Source organism: Solanum pennellii, chromosome 1 (assembly GCF_001406875.1).
Source record: "Solanum pennellii chromosome 1, SPENNV200".
Classification (NCBI taxonomy): Eukaryota; Viridiplantae; Streptophyta; class Magnoliopsida; order Solanales; family Solanaceae; genus Solanum; species Solanum pennellii.
The window spans coordinates 48,708,081-48,727,050 of NC_028637.1; the positions used below are offsets into that span (position 1 = coordinate 48,708,081).

Consider the following 18,970-nt stretch of genomic DNA (forward strand, 5'->3'; position numbering starts at 1 on the left):
AACAAAAGGGAAAAGTATTACTTACCGGCACCTTCATCCGGACTTGATTTCTTATTATCTTGGAGGCAATAGATGCGATTCTTCCTTTATTCACCAACAATAGACATTAGAAGGATCTTTCTTGGCCTGTCTTCCCCTAGAAGTATTAATAGTACAATCACTCACTTTGTGATCATTGATTCCACAACCATACCACCCTCTAGTATCGGCTTGACACTTCCCAAAGGGATTCTTCCCACAAGAGGAACAAGTAGGCTTAACACCTTGAAAACCACCATATCCCTCATAGTTAACCTTAGGAGTATTTATACACTCAAATTTACTTCTCAAAAAGAAGTATAAGTGGTCGTATCAAGTAAAGAATCAAACTATGTGGTTGAGATCGATCCCATGAGGAAAGTAGTTTAGACTTAACTTTAACCTATTATTACTTCTATTTAGTCATGTCCTTTCCAAAAACAAGTAACAAACGGGGGGTTTTAAGCAATAGATGTACTTATCTATTTCTAAATAAACAAGTGACATGTTTAAAGATTTGATTTTTATCAAGTAATGAGAGTAACTAGGGCTTAAGTGTAACCCACAGGTTCACAAATCAGTATTTCTAGGTATTACAATCCTTTCCTAGTATCTTGCATGCAAAGTGGTAAGTAATGTATCCCTAATTTTTTGGTCCGGCACCTAGGAAATTTCACTGTGCACCTTGGTCCGGCTATGTGTGTATGCTTTACTAAACCTTACCTTTACCTCATATTAAGCATGATAATCGATGTTCGGCTTAGTTGTTACTTTGCACCAACCGACACTAGCCTATTAAATAGTGTATACTAAATCTACGTTAATAATTCTCTTCTTATTATCTACCTCCTTGGTCCAGCAAGTAGAAACAAGGCGAGTTCTAACGTGTACACTAGTTAAAAAGACTTCTAAATGAAAGAATTATCAATACATGAAAGACACTATTCGAGAATTGTTATTTAAGCTAGGTTTTACCTTGTTATTTATCCATAGTTCCCACAACCCTAGTTATGGAGTTTAGTTACCCATATTAATAATCACACAATTCATATTAATTAGATAAGAATTCATGAAATTACTTTGATGAGATTGAAGAAAATCTAGAAAGTTTCTTGAATTAATCGAATACTTGCAACAAATTATTCCGGAAAATAAAGTAATTTCCCCAAAATCCCGAAATTCAAAACATAGAACAATAAAACTAAAAGATATCCAAGATTCTAACCCCAAAAACGAGGTTTTTACAAGTATTTATAATAATAGATTCCTAACAAAAGAGGAAAATCTATTTAAGGAAAATCTGCCCAAAAATCGCGTCTGAGTCGACGACTTGGATAACGGACCGTCGAGGCCATAACGGACCGTCGTGGTCCTCCGTCGTTCCATACTTTTAACTTCTTTTTTGCAGCTTTCTTCACCAACTTTCTGTTACTATCAACGGACATTGATGACGATCCTTTGCATGAACAACGGTCCGTCAATGGCTTCCGTTCCTCCATACATAGAATCTTTTAAAGATGGGTACTAGGGCTACTTTCTGTTAACATTGATAGATGTGCAGGATGGTCTGTCGTGGCTATGACGATCCGTCGAGATCCTCCGTAGCCCCACACTTTGTCAGAATTCCCAAACTTCCTTTAGGAACCTTTTTCTTTGTACGACGGTGGCCACCTACGGACCGTCAAGGTCAAGACGGACCGTCGATGGCTCCGTAGGTCGTAACTTGTGCAATTTTTAGCACAATTCTCTCACGTTTTCTACACAGATTTCCTGCAAACAAACAGAAAACTACATTAAAACCAATACAGAAAGGCCTTAGACACACACTAAACTTAAGGAAAAAGCATTGAAAGTACCGTGAAACCACGGTACGTCAACACCCTCAACTTAAATTCATTGTTTGTCCTCAAGCAACGCACTATGACTCACCACAAAATCTTTGTACAAGAGTATCCTTACTTTAGCATTTTGCAATCATCTGGTTATCAATCCCTATATTTTCAAATTGATTTATGCATGCTATCACTATAAGGCTTGATCATGTGGATCAGACCATGACACAGACTCGCCACACACCAACACCTATCCTCTTTGATCTCTCACCAAGGTGCTAATTTTCCGGTATTACAACTAGTGCCCTTGCTTCAAAACAACATCCTTATTTTTCATACAATGATTTCAGTTTGAGTATAAGGATTATTTTTCAACACTCGCTCTCAAAAAAACTTCACACCTCATATATACTTATTTCCATAGGCTTGCCCTTATTTTCACTACTTCAAGTTCACCATAATAGACTCTTAGGATCACGATAGGAATTCCATAGCTTGTAACTTAGGCTCAGGGTCAGGTAGGGTACATTTGTATGTATTTTAGTGACTTATTTCCCTCCTTGAAATAACGTCTAAGAGTCCTACCTTTTCATCATTTTATCCGCCTTATTTCTTAATTTTCTTGTATTCTTTCACCTTGCTATTCTCCCTTCTTTCTTATTTTGTGTAAGTGACTCTTTTCTTTTCAAGGAATACTCTTCCACACTCATATAAGCTTGCCTAAGGTGTACAAATTCCTCGACCCTAACCTCCCTCCTCTCACGAGGAAAGTATCTCCCTAAGAATGCTTCCTTAAACTCTTCCCATTCTATAGGACCTGATTCAACCGGCATATTGTCTTCCCATTGTGTGTACAACACTTGAGCAACTTCACTCAACTGGTATGAATCCAACTCCACCTTCTCCCTAAAAGTCACCCCCATAGCACTCAACACCTTATAAAAACCATCTAGAAATTCTTGAGGATCCTCTCCTACTTTAGAACCAAGAAAGATAGGAGGATTCATCCTCACAAAGTCCCTCAACCTAGAGGTGATGGTACTCTCAGGAGCATTCATCTTACGCCCCACATCTCTATTTGCTTTAGCCTTCATAGCTCGGGCTAGGGTAAGGAGAGCCGCTCTAACTTTCTCATTAGTCATGTCTGTGAGAACCACCGGAACCTCATTCTCTTGATTAACAGTAGGGACTTTTTCACCTTGAGGAACTTGTTCACCTTGGGAGCTTATCCACCTTGGGGAACTTGTCCACCTTGGTGAACTTCCTCAATCACAACATCATCTTCCTCTCTTCTTGTGGGTGTCCTTCTTGAATTAATATCCTATAAACACAAGAAAAGGGATTAGGAAAAGACATTTATAAATTCAACTCTATGGCACAACACAAGAGTATGGAAGAAAGTGAAACTTCTATTATCCTATAGACTTTTGCTCATAGATGTGTCTCGACTCACCACCAATGAACAAGACTCTACTAGACGTGGCTTTATGAGATTTTGAATCCTAAATACTAGTTCATAACCTTGTGCTCTGATACCAACTTTGTTACGATCCAAGAGCATCCCCAAGTCGTAACATGGCGTACTTGACCTCTCGGAGGTCTTCTACAAGGCTCTTAGCATTCATTCATTGCATATATATGAAAATTAGTGAGGAATAAAAACTTTTCACAACAAATCCAATCTTTTTATAGAATATATGAAAAACTATGTCTTATCATAAGCCATATTAGACACATATAATATGATATGGTCACAGCCCTTACATTAAAAGAAACTCTTAGTCTATACAAAGTCATTAATAAGAGATAGCTTGAAATGTAAACCATGTCCTTGAATATATGAGGACATACCAAGCGTCTTGAGAGAATTATACTTCCCAAGCTTTGACTTCTAAGAAAATCCTCACTTGACACCTACACTTGTAGAAATTGAAAAACATATGGAATTAGCACACTGAATGCACTGCGTATAATATACATGCAAGAAAACCATGCAAAAAGGGACATTTACTTTAAGATATGCTTTCATGCTATTTTGATAAGAACCTTCATCATAAGAGTTTAAGAGACATATTACAAGTCATCGTTCACATATGAAACAATAACCACATAATCCATAAGACATGACCATAATCACTTAGAATGTATTTAAACATTTAGACCCCCTACCAAATGTTATCTTAAGACCGACCTAAGTAATATATGAAGTGGTCGCCCATAGAACCCCTTCACACACACCTAGGTGATCCTCAAGACTACCCAAAGTAAGGATATTCTTCTCCAGCACATAACACTTACTTCCAAATCATCAAGTTAAGCCTTTACATCATTTAGACTCTCTACCTAAGATTACACTAACACTAACTTAAGTAAGACATGAAGAGACCGCCCATACACCCTCTTCAAGCACACCTAAGTATTCCTCAAAGCTACCCTAGATAAGAACCTTTTTATTCATCATACCTTCAGTAGGTGAACAATATTCATTTAAACCATTTAGAAGACAATCATACATTTAGGGACTTCACATAATGGTCTTGGAAGACATAGGGAACTCACTTTAGAATCTTCAAGGCCTACTCGGGTCATGTATAGATAGCATCCCATTCCACTACCTACATATTATAGAACCTATCCAATATTAGAGTGCACATCCCACATGATGAGAATAGGCATTAACTGACATATAACACGCTAGCTAGGTATGGAATCCGGTGTTATCACAAACCCCACATCGCGAAAGGCATTCTACTTGCCAAAGGTTGAACTAGGACACATCCCATGTATGCACATGGTTTAGGGGATATCAAAAGTTTTTTTTGTACTCTAGCCTAATACTCAACTAGAGATACTCGCTTAAGCATATCCAGTTGCTGTTTTTCCTTTGTTCTCATAGAGTAATTTCATTCACATAAGTGTATTAAAGAAGGTACCATCACTAAGTCCTACCAACTCATAATACCATTTCCAAGGATGGGTCCTCTAGGGCTGCAACCTAAGTTCTATTAGGATAGCTCTTATGACTTTCTTAGAGATGGTTTCATGTCGTTTCAGCCAACCTACCATTAAGTCTATAATTCCACTCAAGAAGGGCATCATTACGGTCTTACCACTTCAAGGCTTCTATATTAACCTTCTTTTCATAATCAAGGTTGCACATTACTCTTTCTTAGAAGGACACCTAATTTAGGTTTACCGATCCTAGAATTTCATTCATTCATACATTAATTCATACAAGACAAGGGTTCCTAAGTGTACCAAGTCAAGATATTACATTCACATACTTTCATACATCAAGGAGACGGAAATAAGTCTACCAAACCAAGACACAATATCATCATGTAAGACTCTTCACAATCAATCACACTTACACATTATCATTAAAAGAGAATATATTTTCATCACATTACATCCACATTACACAATATTATCCTTCACATTGTACATCTTTACAAGCCCTAAAATGATGATACTACTTTTCACATCATAATTGCGACAAAGCCATGTACATAGAAATTAAAAAAAATTTAAGCATCGACACCGTAAGTGGACCATACCAATCAATAGCAATTCGATATAAATTTGATACAATATAAAAGAATTAGGTCAACTTACCACCTTTCAATAGCCATAATCACCATTCCTTAGCCTTTCCAATAAATTCACACAGCAAGAGATCTTACCAATGATAATGGAAATAAGACTAGGCCAACAAGTCCTCCATATCAATTATCCAACAACACTTAATATAGATATCAATACTATAAGGAAAACTATGAGCAATTCTAACAATAATCAATATATAATTCAATAGCCCATAATAATCAGTACACCCACTTCAGAGCCAAAACTAAGAATTCAAGGAATACATTACCCAATCTTTAGATCTATCATGATAACTCATTGCAAAAAGCTGATCATAGGAATAACAACCATAACTTCCAGATCACTCATAGTACATTTCAAGTGAAAAAAAAAACATAAAGAACCACTTTAGAATATTAATTGAAAAAATAAAAAGAAGTTATATATCACAATGTTCAAAAGATCCTAAATCAGAATACCAAAATCAACCAGAAACAACTTTTAACACTAGATTCAATACTACACTAACATTATTCATCACCGAAATATGAATCCAAACAAAAGTGTAAACAAAATGTTTATACCAACACATTTTTCTAAAAAAAAAAAGAAAGATATTATGCAGAAAAGAGAAAGAGATATACTTTTTACAAAGGAATGAGTCCGTAGTAAGTAGTCATAGCGATAAAAGTTACTGCAATAGAAAACTAAAACAAATCAGTGTAAAATCAATGTAAAATTCTTGTAACTAACTCTTGATGCTTTCTTAAGCCCTAACACCTATTTTCAAAAAATTTTACTACTAAAAAAAACTCTATTTCAAAACATTCAACAACCTTACTTCAAGCTAAACAAAATGGAAAGAGTTCATAGTTATAATATCATATTTTTATAACACCCAATCAACTAAAAATTCTATATTTAGTGGTAGTGAAAAGATTCCTAGTTAGGTTTCATACTTTTCAATTGGAAAACAATGGTATGTCGAGTAAAAATTAAAAAACAATGGTATGTCGAGTTAATATGATATCCTAATGCAGGAATCTAACCGAAATTCCTAGTCAGTGTTCCTATTCTTCATAGGGAAAGAGTTGAAAGTCATCAAAATCAAAAATGGCCTAAATGTAGTAATACTGCAAATTGGAGCTAGGGTTTTGATTTTATAATTAGTTCTTGATAAACCCAACTTGGAAAATTGATTTCATTTGATATCTAAACCAAAAAATCCATTTGGGGAAACTGAAGCTTTGAAATCGAAATTGGAGTTTGAGCGCTTACCTTTCTTGATGGAGACTTGCTTCATAGCTTCGAGATTTAAACTTGTTTCAGAGCTTCGAGTGTTACAAGCTTTGAGATGGATTTTGAAATCTAAATGGAGTTCTAGATATGGAGGCTTGGAGTTTCAGAGCTTAATCTCTGAAAACTGTTAGTGTGAATATTTTATGCCCTAAAAATTATTTCACTTAATAAAATTTTGCAACGGAATTAGTGACAGATTATAACATCCGTCACATTCAAATGAATATATATATTAAGAAAATATTATGTTGAAGGATATTTTCGTCACTATATAATATAAATTTATAAAAATATTGATAAAAGTTTAGCGACCTTTTTTCTGTCGTTAATTCTATCGCAAAATATTAATTTATTTTGTTACTAAATCCATAGGGAAAATTGAGAGCAAAAATCTTGCGCTAATATTTACCGACGAATTAAATATTTCGTTGCAAATTCGTCACTATATGATAAATTAAAAAATTAATTGTTAATTTTGCAACAAAATGGTAATTTCATCGCAAATTTGACGTTATATAGTGACGGAATATAGTCCGTCGCTAATATCTGTCGCTAAACGCTGTTTTTTTTAGTAGTGTTTATCACTCAAGCTATCCACATGTTATGTTGCGAGTATATTCAATATGAGGCCTTGGGTCGTTCACAAATTGAGAACCAAGTTGCTTCCTCTTTCAAAGAGTGGAAAGGTGAAGTCCAGCTCTTTCCAAAGATTTTCCATCTTCTAACCCAAGATTTCAACATACACCGAGGTAATGTTTTCACTTCTATTAATTTCTCCATAGTTGGTGTGTTTGGTGTGATATTTTCTCAGGTTAGTTTGCTCTATAATTTCATTCATTCATTGAGCCTTGGAGTTTTTTTTACCCAAGCGTTTACAGACAATCAGGTGATCAAAGATTGTATCCTTTTTCTATTTCTTAACTAAATTTGGAATTAAGTTGTTAGCTTTTTATCTTCTGTTGATAAAATTTAACTTCATATTTGCTTCTTTTTTTTTATTTCGGTTTGTTGTTGTAGTTCGATTTTTCATGTGTTTTGGAGACCACAAAAAATTGAATGCAGTGTAGGATCTTCCTGTCGCACTCCTCAATCTTTGTCTTCAGCAGATGTACCTAAAATCTTAGTATCTCCTTATTGTAAGTTTCTTTTTGTCATTTTACTTATGAATTGTTTAACTGGGTACCAATATCATGCTTTTTTTAAAAACTCGTAACAAGGATATCTATTTATTAAAATATGGTATAACAAGTGATTTCCATCCATCATACGAGAAAAAGTAATTGACTTGGTTGCTTTGATTATAAGTAGGAAAGAGAAGCTCATAATCTTGTGAATTAAATTTGGTATAAATTTGGCATGATCTCATCAACGACATACATTGATTTAATGTGTCTTAATTATACTCACAATTTACGTAATTCTAAATTTCACTTCAGGCCACTCCATTGGTAGCAGGACTGGCTATAGTTGTTGTTGCATATTCTTCAAGGTATGGAGTTCAGGCATGGAAAGCACTCAAGGTCATACCTCCCCCTGCGAGAATGCACAAGTTTTATGGAGGAGGTTTTTAGCCTAAAATGAACAGAATGAAAGCAAATCTGATTCTTAGAGTCAGGTCTGCTCTCTCGTTCATTGTAATGCATTGCTTCAATTGCTATATGAGATATTGTTAAAGTATTTCAGAAGTTAAATCATCTCCTCGATTTTGAGGGTCTACCGGAAACAGTCTCCCTACCCTCACAAGGTAATGTTAAGGTTTGCATACACTACATCCTCCATAGGCACCACCTGTGGAGGGTATAGTGTACACAGATGTTTTAACTCCTATACTATTCTATTAGTGTTTTGAATTTTCCCATGCCTACTTGAACCTGTTACATTTGCACCACATTTTCCGGATTCTTGACTATGGTTTAATGCTATCATTTGTTTGTGTTTGTTGCTGTTTTTGTATAATACAATGATATTTGATATATAAGAACAGCACAAGTAGTCTTTCTCTTCCTTTTTCTTTTCTGGATTTTATTATACCGACATGAACATCTTCAACAAGGAAAGCAGTGAAGCATATGGAGTGAGGGAAGCACATAGGAAGGTGATGCAAGAGGTAATCACTACTTGCTTCTAAAATAAACAAGGCGAAAGACACTTTGCTTGGACAGACGAAGGACAGGGGGGCGCGGTCAAGGCTACACGAAATCTTTATTGGTGCTTAGATATTCCAAATCCCAGAGTTGTTGGGTAAAAATTAGACACTATAACATTGAAGATACATTATAATTCTTCTATAAGAAATATATACAGTAATTTCAATTATTTTTGTCATATAATAATTGATTTGGTTTCCATCATAATAGTATTCTAGAATTGACTTAACTTGCTTAGCTATGCATGCAATCCAATATTTGTAATCCCAAGCCTAACTTAATGATGCAGCAACAATTATAGTGTGTTGATGGGATGAAAGATGAAAACTACCTTTAGGTTGTAGTTCCATAATAGGTATAATTACTACATTAAAAAGAATAAAAAATGTTTGATATTTTGCTGATTTTCTCAAATTGGGCAATTAGTCAATGATACTTGTACAAAAGTTAATCAACTCAGCGAAACAGATCATCTTATTGAAGTTCAAAAGGTGCTCTCCTATGTGTTTGTCTTAGTGGTTCTACTCATTGATAGGTATGTACAAAACATGTATTAATCACAATTTGTTTATAGTTTACACATTTGCAGCCTTATATATATTTTCTGCTCTTCTTCTGTCACACTTGTATCTTATGGTTATAATTGTATATTCGTTCTTTTCTCTCAGGCTAGCAAGAAAATTACAGATGCCAATTTGCTTCAAGCTGTATTGAAGGATCTTCAAAAAGCTCAGAGGCTTGCAGCTAAGAGGGAGAAATTACATTCACCTTTCGTTTCCTAAGTAGTTCTTCCTTCTAGGTAAGTGATGACCATGGGTTATACTTGACTGGAATTTATGTTAGTTTTTCCCTGATTTTGGTTACTTGTATTAATGTCGTTTGGACTCTTTGCTTTCAACAAGTATGTTCAGCTGGCTCCTGCTCTGAAATGGATGTGTTTGGGAAAATTGAAAAACAAAATAGCTAGAAGGTTACAAGTATCTTCTCTTGAACGAGGCACTAAATATTCATGACAGTGAGATTGTCAATATATGTTTTGATTTCTTCGTAAGGCCTTTGTTTAAAGACACCAACATTATTGCCAACTTCATTAGGGAATTTTAAGTTCTATTAGGAATATAATGGTGGTTGATCAGTAAGAAACTCGGATGAATGACACATTACATGGAAGTCTTAGTTGGACTCTGCATCGCTACATTCTTCGTTGTGTTATTTGTTTTCCTTTGGTTAGCCATGTTGAAATGAAAAAGTGATGTTGTTGCTAACTGCTTATGTATTATCGTTATCCGGATTCATGGCCATAATAAGAGATCTACTGATCGTCTTTTAAAAAGCCAATGTATGAATATGAATTTTCAAATATTTCTAAACTAACTACTAAGAAGAATGGAAAGAGGATACAGTGACAAACTATTATTCCACCAGATTAGTTAGTGAGCTTTGAAACCAATTACTCATGATTTCACATAAAAAGTCGTTCTCATTTGATTTTTTTTTATAAATTGTCATTTAAATTTATATCATAAGCTCATGATTGTTGTCCTAAGTTGAACTTTGGACAATAAGTAACTTTGTAACTTGAAATTACCATTGGCCTTATCTTTGGGAAAAAAGCTATTAAAGAGAAAGCTTGAGGAGTGTGTATTAAATTAGGTATAGACAACTTGGCACAGTAATTACTCCTAATGTTGTGTTATTAACAAAATTGTTCCAATCACTTTTCACTGTATCACTTGGCCTCTTCATCTTCATATCCTCCTTATTTTGCAAAATTCAAAATGCTCATATAATTTATTTGCCTGTAATGAAGGTTTGGATGAACTTGCTAAGACCTAAATGTTAGTGTTCAAAGCAGTACGTGTTGTTCTTGTTTATGCAACGCCATAGCTTGAAATTCTTTCTATTTTAGCATGTGTGAGGATTTGCGATTGTAACTTTTCACCTTTTTATTTACAAATTAATGTAAGTAGAGTTACATATATAGAAATAAATAATTGAAACATTACAAATAGAGTTTAGTTGGTCTGTGAAACTTCATGTTGAAGGGAAGATCTTCTGGTGAATTTTACAAGACATTGGACATGACTGACAGACTCACACACTTAGAAAGTTACTTTCTACTGATCGATTTATATGCCCATTCGACTATTCTTGACAAACTTTGTAATCTTTATGTGATAATTTGAAGGGGTATCAAATTACTTTTGTACTGATTTATGAGTGTCAAAAATAAAATACATGTTATTTTTGACAAACTTTTAAATTTTTATGTGATTTGAAGCAAGTTAAAAAGGTATCGTGCATGCATTTTCTCAACTGCCGTTTTGCTTTATGTCATGAGCGGGTTACTAAACTATCGTAGAGTTCACAACTTTGAATATTACCATTAATGCTAAATAAAGTTAATCCTCTTGTAGTCGATACACTTACATCTATTGTATTGACTTTTTTTAATTAAAAGATCAAAATTACAAGTGCACAAACATTTCTTATAATTTCCATGTTCGGCCAACGATCTAGTACGATAAAATCAAGAAATAAGATCAGCCACATCCCAATGGCTTTCACGGAGGTCATCCTAGCAATAGAATAGTAAAAAAGTACTCATTCAGTGATTAATAATTTTTAGGACTCAATCGATATGAAAAAAAAAAGAGTTTCGCCTTAACATACCTTGAATATAGGCTTGAATAGCCAGCTATAGATAATTAATTTCCCTTGGGTGATCGAACAACGAGTTGAAATTATTTTCCTACCGAAATCTTCTTCAAGACCAGTATATAATTTTATTTCATTGTAATACTTTTTCCACTCTTTAAATAGACACTTCAACGACTACCTAATCTTTAGGTAGCAGCACACTTAAACTTGCCTTTGTTAAGGGAAAAGAAATGGAGAAAATTATTGAAAACTGGTGTACGAATCTGTGTATAGCACACACCGTACTTCCTTAATGGATAACTCCTATATTATTATGTCTAAGACAAACTTGGTGTAAATTTGATGAAAGTTATCTATTTGCACATTAAGGCTGCATGTTATTGTGTATAGGAAATTAGTTTGTAACAATGAAAGGAAAATTGTTGGATTATAAAAATAGATTAGCCTTCATTAACCACTATCTTAGAGGATGACTCGTATATGGAAGTGGTGGTGTCAATTTAAATAGTTTTCATCCCCTTATATAAGTATTCAGGTATTGCATAAGTTGGTGGTAAACATATAACTTTTTAAATATATTAAAACTAATAGAAAATTATTTTGAATAAATCCTACCTCATAAAATAATAAACTATAAACTCTTATAAATAACTAGACAAAATATATAGTAATTAAGATTTTACCCCTATAAATATCTAAGAAATTTTTGAAAAAGACTAAAAATATACTACTATAAAACATTAATGCAAAATCAATATTCGCCCGCGAATGAAAACAACACTTCTTTCAATGTGTTTGAAAAGTTTCTTTTTCATAGTAGACCATCCTAAAATTAGCCAAACTCAACTCATACACCTCACATGGAGATATTTAACATATCAACAAGAAAGTGCTCAATGGAAATCTTATCAACTAGAGCATAATGTATAGTGCAACTCCATAGGGAAACTGAGTTTTACTTACTCATGTAGGTGCTAAGATGGTATACAATATGAAGAAGCACCTAACATAGTATATATGTACAAATGAACACAAAGGGTGTGCAAAGTTGTGGTCTATATTGTAGTACGTGCACTAGAGAATCCTCATAAATAAAATTCATTTGAAATTATCGTACAATCTTGTAATTAAGGGAGAGGTACAATTGTGAAGGAATATTGATTGTATTGAAGTGTTAACCTAATAAGGGAATACATAGGAGATATATATAGGAGATATAGGAAGGAGTACTAATCCTAATAGGACTAGGATTAAGGAGTACTAATTCTAATAGGACTAGGATTAGTACACAGTAAATACTAATATTATTTAATACTATTTATTTAATACTATCTGCTATTATCCCCCCTCAAGCTGAGCTGAGCGGAAGCAAACGGAAGCTTGGACTAAGGTAATCGTGCTGTCGGCTCGGGAGAGGCTTGGAGAGAATATCAGCTGGTTGTTCTTCAATGGGTACATACTGCACAGTCATGGTGCCGGCCTGAACTTCATCGCGAACAAAGAGACAATCGGTATCAACATGCTTCATTCTGGTGTGTAGGACGGAATTCTTGGCCACACAGATGGTTGATTTGTTGTCACAATAGAGAGCAGGAACAGTGTGAGTGGCGCGGAGTTCGCGAAGAATATATGTGACCCACATGGTCTCAGCAGCAAGAAGAGCAAGGGCGCGGTATTCAGCTTCAGTCGAGGACCGAGAGACCTTGGGTTGTTTTTTTGTACACCAGGAGATCAGGTTCGGCCCCAAAAAAACGAGAAACCCCGATGTAGATTTTCTGTCATTTTTATCATTCGCCCAATCTGAATCTGAGAAACCCCGAAGCTCCAAGTCCCCGGGTCGAATGAGTAAACCACGACCAAGAGTGCCAAAAATGTACCTGAGAATGCGTTTTAGACAATGGTAATCATGTTCACTTGGTTGATGCATGCGCTGAGCAACTCGGTTGACAGCAAACTGGATGTCAGGACGGGTAATGGCCAGATACTGTAGAGCCCCAATGAGGCTGCGGAAGTGGGTGATATCGGCAAAGGGGGTGTCGGCTCCATTCGTAGACGAAGAGACTGCCATCGGTGTTGGTTGACTGGTGCATTTTTCCAGTCCAGCTTTCTGCAACAGATCTCGAGCATATTTTGACTGATGAAGAAACAAGCCGCTGCCTGTCCGAGAAACCTCCATTCCCAGAAAATAATGTAACGGGCCAAGGTCCTTCATTTTGAAGGTAGTATGCATAGCTCGAGTGACATCCTGAATGAGAGCTGCAGTAGAGCCTGTAATAATGATATCATCTACATAGACAAGAAGAATGACTGTACCGTGTGCTGAATGTCGAGTAAACAGACTCGTGTCGTGTACGCAACACGTGAAGCCGAGTCCCTGGAGGAACGTTTTCAGACGTGTGTACCAAGCACGGGGGGCTTGCTTGAGCCCATACAGAGACTTCTGGAGTTTGCAAACATGTTGAGGGAAGCGGGGATCAACATAGCCCGGTGGTTGCGTCATGTAGATAGTTTCATCAAGCATGCCATGAAGAAAAGCATTGGAAACATCCAACTGATTGATGAGCCAATTGTTGCGCACGGCGAGTGACAGTACCAGGCGAATGGTTTCCTGCCGAATAACAGGACTGAATGTCTCGGAGTAATCAAGCCCATACTCCTGATTGTAGCCTTTAGCAACCAAACGAGCCTTGTACCTGGAAATACTGCCATCCGCATTGTGTTTAATTTTATACACCCATTTACAGCCCACTGGGTGCCGCCCATGGGGCTTAGGTACAAGAACCCAAGTTTTCTGATCAGTCAAAGCCTTAAACTCGTCATCCATAGCATGACGCCAATAAGCATTTTTTGAGGCAACAGAGTAGGTTGTTGGTTCACTATCGGGAAGGGGTGTATTTGGTAGTATGGTAGCCTGAAAGGTTTTGGGTTTAAAGATACCGGCTTTGCCACGGGTTAACATGGGATGAGTATTGGGGGGTGGCACGGGCGGTGGTGATTCGGGGGTGGCCGGGAAGGACCCAAAACGGATCGGGCTGGAGATGTTGTGGGTATGGGGTGGTTCGGGTTGGTTGTGAGTGTGGGTGGTGGTTGCGGGTGTATTGTGGGTGACGGTCGAAGGGGTGATGAGGGGTGGTTGGGTAGTGGGTGGAGGTGTGGGGGAAGGTGGTGAGGGACCCTGTGAGTATGTTGGAAAAAGGGGAAGGACGCCAATGAATGATGTATTTGTGGAGGAGGAAATAGACTCGTAGGGAAACTCATTTTCGACAAATTTGACATGACGAGATATGTAGACTTTATGAGTTTGTGGGTCAAGACAGCGATAACCCTTGGAGGTAGGATGATAGCCCAAAAAAATACAAGGACGGGATCGGGGTTGTAATTTGTGAGTAATATGAGGGCGTAGCCAAGGGTAGGCAAGACACCCAAAGACGCGGAGGTTGGTATAATTGGGAAGTTCTTGGTAAAGGAGTTGATAGGGTGATTTGTTGGAGAGAGTGTGACTGGGCATTCTGTTAATGAGGTAGTTTGCGGTGGCTAGAGCTTCTACCCAAAAGGAGACAGGGAGATGAGATTGATGTAGAAGAGTAACCACCGTTTCAATGAGATGGCGATGCTTACGCTCAGCCACCCCATTCTGTTCGGGAGTGTATGGACAGGAGGTTTGATGTATAATTCCCAGGGATTGCAGAAACTGGCCAAAGATGTTATTGACATATTCCTTTCCATTGTCACTTCGAAAAAGTTTAACATGAGAATTGAATTGTGTTTTGACCATTTTTTCAAAAGTGACAAAGGTGGTGTATGCCTGTGATTTGTGTTTTAGTGGGTACAACCAAGTGTATTTTGTAAAATCATCCACAAAACAAATATAATAGCGAAAACCAGCAAATGAAGGAACAGCAGTAGGACCCCATAGGTCAGAATGAATAAGTTGAAAAGGTGCAGTTGTACGCTTCTCAGATAAAGTGAAAGGTAATTTATGAGATTTAGCAATTGAACAGGAGTCACAATTGTTTACATGAATGGAAGAAAAACCTAATTGAGACATTAAAGAATTTATTATTTGAGTAGACGGGTGACCCAGACGACTGTGCCACAACAGACTGTGGCCATCAGCCGAAAGAGCCACCGGAGCCACAGGAACGCTTTCTGAAACTGGGTGGGCAGACGAACTTGTGCCAGGAAGAACGTACAGACCATGCTCACAGGGGCCCTGAAAAATCACCCTCTTGGTAGTATTGTCTAGGATCTGAAAATCATTAGAGGTGAACAAGAGTGAGCAATTATTGTCTTTTGTGAATTGGTGAACTGAAAGGAGATTGGATTTAATAGAAGGGACGTGGGTAAGGTTACCTAGGTGAAAGATAGCGGTGGGGGTTTTAATGGTACCCGTGCCAGTGTGAGAAATATTAAGGGACTCACCGTTGCCAACAGTAATACCATTGGAGCCATGATATGGATTTGGAGCGTTAAGCTTGGATAGATCAGAAGTAACGTGCATGTTGGCCCCAGTATCCAACAGCCATTCAGAGGAAGGGCCGGCTTGAGATGCATAATTGGCACGGTTATCACTATTTCGGCTCTCCTCATACCGAAACCAGCAACGAACAGCGGTGTGTCCTGTTTTCTGACAGATTTGACAAGTTGGACGATCCCGCTCGTAAGTGCCCTGCCCGCCGCTGGAAGATGACTGCCCGCCGCTGCCGAAGGAGTGCAGGCTGTTGTTGCTGCCGTGCTGCTGACCGTCGTACGGCGGACGACTGCCCTGCCGACCGCCGCGCCCGCGGCCTCCGCTGTTTCTGCCGTAGCCGCCGCGGCTCCCCTGCCGGCCGCCACCACGCCCCCCGCGATAGTTCTGGCTTGCGGTGAGGGCGGTGGCCGGCTCCATAACAGCGGCTTCTCGGAGAAGAAGTTTGCTCTCCAGATCCACGTTGATTTCTTCACTTTTTAGCCACGAGGAGAGAGTAGCCAGGTCAACGGGCGTTGGACTGATGCGAACCGCCTGTTTAATGGAGGAGTAAGCTGATGGGAGCCCCCGAACGACGCACATGACGAGATCTTTTTCGGGAATGATTTCGTTCACGGTGTCGAGGGCTGTGATGATGGTGGAGACCTCGTCTAAATACTCCGCCATAGTTTTCGTGCCTTTGGTAATTGTGTGGAGACGATCACGCAATTGAAAAATATGAGAGTGGGAAATTGATGCATAGCGTGTTGCGAGGGCCGTCCACAGGGCTGAAGCAGTTGTGTAGGATCGGACGTGTTTCTGAACCGTGGGAGAGATGACCGCAATCAAACATGATCGGATCTGGCCATCCACGGCTTTCCAGGCGGCATGGGCCGGATTGGTTTTTTCTGATTTGTCCGTGGCGGTGATGACTGCCGGCGGCGGTTCTCTGCTTCCGTCGACGTATTTGAGAAGGTAATTGGCCTCAAGGGCTGTAAGAACGGTGATTTTCCATGTAGGGTAATTTATGTCTGATAATTTTTCAGGAATCAGGGCATGAAGATGCCTGAGAAGGAGTTTAACGCCAGAAGGAAGCGAATCGAGAGGATCCACCTCGGTTGTCATGGCTGCCGCCGCCCAAGAGAAGAGAGGGAACAATCGGTGCCCTAAAGAGAGAAAAAAAACCTAGAGAAAAGAAGATCTAGGTTTTCTGGCTCTTGATACCATGAAGGAATATTGATTGTATTGAAGTGTTAACCTAATAAGGGAATACATGGGAGATATATATAGGAGATATAGGAAGGAGTACTAATCCTAATAGGACTAGGATTAAGGAGTACTAATTCTAATAGGACTAGGATTAGTACACAGTAAATACTAATACTATTTAATACTATTTATTTAATACTATCTGTTATTAAACTGCTACAAACATAGCTCCCGGACTTTGAAATCTTATAATGTACGAATAACTTAAGTTTGACATATGAGCATGTGTCCAAAAACATTTTAAACAGATAAAGTTATGAATTTATATTTTTTCTACAACCTAAACATTTAAGATATGTACAAATAGATTTAATATTTTTTTTAAAGAAAAAACAGACATTACCTTAACAACATGGTATGAATCATGTAACTGTTAAGTAATTGTTTTTGAGATACATAGTCTATGGATAGTCATGTTTATGGAATTAGATGATCTATCACACTTAAAACATAAGAACCAATAGGTAATAATACTTTTCTTATTATAAGAGAAATCAATTTCTGATATGTAGGCATTTGACATATAATTAATGATTTTGTAAGAAAAATCACATATGGCCAAATAAACCTTAAATCATATTACATATGTGCCAAGATTTTGAAGCATATAAAAAAATTACATTTTCTGTGAAATATGAATAAAAACATTGATTAGGCTAAAATTTGATTCTAGGAAGATACATCTATTATCATTTTAAGTAGATAATTCTAAAGGACCTGACATGTAACTATTAGGCTTGATGCAACAGGTGATATATTATCTCACATACAGTGTATTTTAAAACAAGTACATTTTACGTCTTATAGGCCATAATTCATGAATCCTCTAATAGAGGTTAAATTTCAACACATCAATTTTTAAACCTTTGAAAAATGTGTAACTCAAACAAATGATCTATAAACATGAGTTATATAGACAAGCGGTTTACAAAGTTCATATAAGCTATAAATCATTGACTTGTGATTGTACTTTTTCTTAACATGAGTGCACATACCATGTGATCTAGTATTTTATAAAGCACGTATTTGAGCAAAAAGCCTGTAAATCATGTAATATGCGAGTCCTTATCTTACAATATATGCAACATATAAATACATACTTTATGAAACATATAACATTTTAGCAATGATTTATACCGGGCATATCCTATAAGAAAATAATCTAGAACACGAATAATATAAAAATAATTATCTCGTGAATAACATTACACATGCGTTAATGCCTTTATGAAACATATATATAGAACATGTGAAAACATTATTTATATAATAAATGGACTGTATTCAATGATTCATATATCATGTAATCTATGCGAGTGTTTTATAATCAAATAACTTATACTATTTATTATTACATCGAGAAAAATACCTACGAAATGTGGGCATATGATCTTAGGGCATGTGTATATCATTATGTGATCGAGTCGGCCTTAAAATAAGTGAGTTATAAGCATTAACTCATGAATCACATAATAATATAGAATCTTATCTTATGAGGCATATAGGATATAAATAACTAGTTCATGTAATATAGTATATAAATAACTAGTCCAAGCAAGATCCGTCTTATGTTCGATTGTTGGTGAACAAAGGAAGAATCGCTTCTATTGCCTCCAAGCTAATAAGGAAGCAAGTCTGGATGAAGGTGCCGGTAAGTAATAGTTTTCCCTTTCGTTATGAAATTGATGGGTTTTCCCGGGGGGGGGGGGGGG

General features: G+C 36.9%; 2 long non-coding RNA genes across 8 annotated transcripts; one reads left to right on the top strand and one right to left on the bottom strand.

Moving 5' to 3' along the window:
- Positions 1-7,333: 7,333 nt before the first annotated feature.
- LOC107008503 lies at positions 7,334-11,094 on the top strand. Of its 7 annotated transcripts, none has more exons than XR_003575992.1 (4): positions 7,334-7,483; positions 7,752-7,870; positions 8,171-9,680; positions 9,784-10,146. It is a non-coding gene; the product is annotated as an uncharacterized LOC107008503 (long non-coding RNA). The 7 variants fall into 7 exon arrangements; XR_003575993.1 differs by having other exon boundaries at positions 7,335-7,870; positions 8,171-8,478; positions 8,793-9,680; XR_003575989.1 differs by having other exon boundaries at positions 7,336-7,620.
- Positions 11,095-11,245: 151 nt separating this feature from the next.
- On the bottom strand, positions 11,246-12,004 carry LOC114075597. Its single transcript, XR_003575994.1, has 2 exons — positions 11,555-12,004; positions 11,246-11,459 (listed from the first exon to the last, which is right to left on the bottom strand). It is a non-coding gene; the product is annotated as an uncharacterized LOC114075597 (long non-coding RNA).
- Between the last annotated feature and the right edge of the window lie 6,966 nt (positions 12,005-18,970).